Source organism: Triticum aestivum, chromosome 2D (genome assembly GCF_018294505.1).
Source record: "Triticum aestivum cultivar Chinese Spring chromosome 2D, IWGSC CS RefSeq v2.1, whole genome shotgun sequence".
In the NCBI taxonomy this organism is placed as follows: domain Eukaryota; kingdom Viridiplantae; phylum Streptophyta; class Magnoliopsida; order Poales; family Poaceae; genus Triticum; species Triticum aestivum.
Genome location: NC_057799.1, coordinates 414,746,426 through 414,751,018, shown reverse-complemented (window position 1 = coordinate 414,751,018; position 4,593 = coordinate 414,746,426).

Sequence of the window (4,593 nt, the reverse complement as noted above, 5' to 3'; positions counted from 1 at the left end):
TCAAATCTGGCAACACGACAGGATCACCGGTGTTGGACGTCGACGTACGAGGAGATGACCTAGTGGAAGGCGTGTCACCAGCAATAGGGGCACCCTTGTTCAATCGAGCAGAAACACGGGTTGGCGTTGGTGCTTGTTTCTTCGTAACTTCTCGTCCACCAACTGTTGCCTCGCTGCACATATAAGAAAGAGGCGAAAAAAGGTGCCAAGTGTCAGACACGAAAATCGTTGCCACGCTTAGCAAAAAAACAAATGGAAAAGGGGGTCAGTCTGTTCGAAAGGATAGACAAAACAAAACACTAAAATAGAAGTCGAACCTCCTCCTAGCAGCTAAGGGATCGGTCCTAGGTCTCTTGACAGGAGAGCCCTGCCCAACATCCTCTGGATCCCTCCCCCTCTTTGAGGGCAACACCCCCTTGCCTCTCGCAGCTGTCTGTTCTTTGACTTTCTCCGGTGAGGGGACATCTAGTGCACCCTTGCCCTTCTTACCACCTGCACGAACTTCAACATGTTCGTCATCGTTGATGTCAGGTTGCACGTTCTCCATGTCATCGTCATCGTCCTTGTCGAGAGCAGCATCTCCATCTAGTTCATCTTGTGTGTCAGGAAGCTCCTGCGAGCTGTTGTGGTCGTACCGACCACGGCAACCAGTTGGCCGATGTGCCCGTTCTGGAACAAATGGAGTGAACTGCCTCGCAACCGCGTCGCTGTCAGAGCCATTAAGGGACTTTCAACCCTCAACCAACTTCCCGAGCAAGCTGGTCATTCCGGATGCAAACTGCCATATTACATGCTCAACAGGTGCCCTCGCCTGTGCACGAAACAAGAAGCAGCAGTAACCAACCGTATTAAAGTCACGTGCACAAGATCAAAATAAACCAAACACAACCATAGATATATATCCTTGATTACCTCAACAGGACAAGACGGAGCTGAGTGCACGTCCATCCACTTTCCAAAGTTTTGAGGCCCACCAAACACGCTGTAGTCTATAGCATGCTTGGCCATCAGCTGGAAAAAACCAAAAAAACAGCTAGCATGTAAAGAGAGAAAACAATGAACACTAACTAACAGTTCATGTATTGCAAAAATAAAAATAAAAAAGAGGAAGAGGCTAGAAGTTTCAAAATGGATGGCAGAGTTGCCATGTGGCGTAAGACATGGATACCATGCGCAGACAGCCATGGCTAACAAGTTAGTCATCTCTTGTTAGCCACAGCCGGTTGCCGTATGGGGATTTTTTTCATATGTTATGCAGCGTCAAATTTGAAAGAATGTCGTGCAAAGAAAGAAGCCAGAACTAACCTGCAGTTTCCGTATTTCGTATCAGTTATCTTGTTCGCGGCAAGCACAGCCTTGACAGCATGGTAAGTCCACGCGGAAACAGCAAACTTGTCTGGAGGCGGCGGGCCTCCTATCCCAAAGTCCACAGTGGACAGATCAAGACGATCGACGTACATGAGCTGATGTACAACAATTTAAAAAAGAAAAAATATCAGTTGCAATCATGGTATTTTGCAAAAAAGAAGCTAACGTATGTTCCTTCAATCATCAAGTTGGAGGGCATGAAGAAGGAAAGAGTTGCCATGTATTTCTGTTAGTTGCCATCTAATTATGTTGGCAGTTGCCATCTAGTTATGTTGGCAGTTGCCATCTTGTTATGATGGTAGTTTGCCACAATGTCACCATCATGGTTGCCATGCATGCTCAAGGAGCTAGGAGTGTTTGCAAAAGAGTAGTACAAAAATACCATTAAATGGAGTCGACAACACTTCTGGTACATCTTGTTTGAGAATGCATCATGCAGGAAGTCCGCAATGAACTTACACCAATTCATGTTCTTCACTTCTTTCAGGTTTGCCTGCACAACACAAATTTCCGGACAAGAAGTTGCTGCATCAGAAATCAAATGGGAAAACATCAAAAAACTGGCAGTGACTAGCTTACAGATGACATAGGAGTCAAAAGATTGAAGGAAAATGAAGGAGTAGAGATAGAGCATTCACCAGGATGGGGAAGCATTTGTTGCTTGAGCGAAGAGATGTGGTCGGTGTAAATACAGCTGGGATCAGGTACATGAGTAGCTTCATCTTAAAAACTTCGCCATGGGTTTTCATGCCCTCCAGCGAATTTGCCAGCACGGTCGTGTTCGGCATGGATGTCATCCCAGGAAACAAACGGGCAAACAACGTTTACTCAATCTTATTATTGACCTCATACGGGACTTTGATTTCTCCACGGGGCACACCCAACGTGCAGAACACGGATTCCTCGTCTAACGGCAGTCTTCCACGTCCCGGAATCACAAATTCCCTGGAGGCGGGCTCGTAAATCTCACCGAGCCAATCACATACAAGGTTCACTAGATTCTTACACCGAACATCCATCAGAGCCTGCATCCCCAACTCAGCAGCAGCTCCCTTCTGGTCGTCGGTAAATCCCTCGGTCAATATAGTCAGGCGTTCCTGTGAAGCCCTATTGCGATCACGTTTCTTCTTCTGCAAAACAGAGAAATGATCATTTGTTGCCATGTTTCACTATCATGAAGGTTTAGACCCTATCAGACGATTGCAAACTCAACATGACATTCGAAACATATGGGGGAAGGGGGGCTGGGGGGGTGGACAGTTACCTCATCGCCGTCTGTTGTTCGTCCAGTTGCGCGATTCTGCCGCGGTAACTCCATGAAATCATCATCGTCGTCTTGATGATCGCCGCGAGCCATTCTGCTAAGGTAAGAACAAAGCAAACTGTCAGGGTGAAAATGAAAGTATGAAGTAAGCAGTTGCCACCTAACAGAATGTACTTGCCACATGGGCTCAATTGAAAGTGGCAAAAAGTTTAGGCAATATCGTATGAACACCCACACCCCCTATGATTGTCCAACAATAAATGTGGCAACTAAACACATTGGCTTCATTTGAAAAATGTACAGATCATAAGGCACTTGAAACAAAATGCTTAAGTTGCCATGTTAGCACAAGATAGTACGAAGAAAGGCACAAAACTTCGGCTGCACAAACATATAATGTGGCAACTCACACTCTGTCCTCATACAAAAAATCAGTTGTCATATATTCAAAGGCAAATGTACTAGGTTGAAATTGCCTTGTTAAAATGCAAGACAATTCAGAAAGTGTTGAAAACATCTACTGAACAACCTATAATGTGGCAACTCACACACTGACCTCATACTGAAAATGAGTTGCCATGTAGTACGGCCAAATATGTTCAGATATCACAAGTTTGCATGGCAAAGCACAAAATTGAGTATATGGTACAGTGAATTTGCCACATTATCCTGCCTACATCATGGCAACAACCATAGTGTGTTAACAGAAATACTTGCCATATGGAAATCATACTTGTGGCAACTGACACATTTGACCAGGAAATTAGTTGCCATCCAGTGCACATAGTTGTCATATATTCAAAGGCAAATGTACTAGGTTGAAATTGCCATGTTAAAATACAAGACAATTCAAAAAGTGTTGAAAACATCTACTAAACAACCTGTACTGTGGCAACTCACACACTGACCTCATCTTAAAAATGAGGTGCCATGTAATACGGTCAAATATGTTCAGATATCACAAGTCAGCATGGCAAAAAACAAAATTGAGTCTACTGTATAGTGAATTTGCCACATTATCATGCCTATATCATGGCAACAGCCTTAGTGTGTTAACAGAAATACTTGCCACATGGAAATCATACTGTGTGGCAACTGACACATTTGATCAGAAAAATAGATGCCATCCAGTGCACATAGTTGCTGAAACTGCCATGACTACCTATTTACTACACTTTATCATGCCTACAGCATGGCAACAGCCATGGTGTGTGCACAAAAATAGTTGCCACATGGAAAACATATTTGTGGCAACTGACACAGTTGATCAAGGAATTAGTTGCCATCCAGTGCAGATAGTTACTGAAACTATCATGTCTACCTTCATACTGCACTTTTAAATACAACTACCTAGATCTAGGGTTCATTGGCAACTATCATAACCTGAAATTCGTCAACAAAAAACTTCCTGCACTGATTGCAAATAGCATTTCGAGACAAATACATAACTAATGGCTAGAAAAACGCCGGCTCAATCCCAAGGCAGAACCAGGATGTGGCTGCGGGCAGGCCGAGCCACACCGGCATGACAGCCGCAGCGGCGGCGGCCAAACTGTGCAATGCCACCGAAAACGACCAGCACAGGACTCCGCCGCCGGCGGGAATGCCGGAGCATCGCGAATCCGCCTGAATCTCGATGAATCTCGAGCGAAACATTGACCCCAGAGGAGAGGGGAGAAATGCAGGGAAGGAATGCGAGCGTGGGAAGGAGCATTACCTTCACTCTGCAGGCACTCCGGCGAATACGCTCCGGTCCGGCGAGTCCCACCGACGACCGCGAATGCCGTCGACTCTTCCGCCTCCGCCATCGCCTTCTCCTCTCGCCTTCTCTTCCAATCGAATGAACTGCGGGGTGGGTTGGGTGAGTAATGAAGTGGAGAGTAAATGGAACCGTGAGGGGAGGGGGGGCGAAGTGCGCGACGTGGTTGACGGCAACCGCAGTTCGGGCGTGGCGTGCCGGC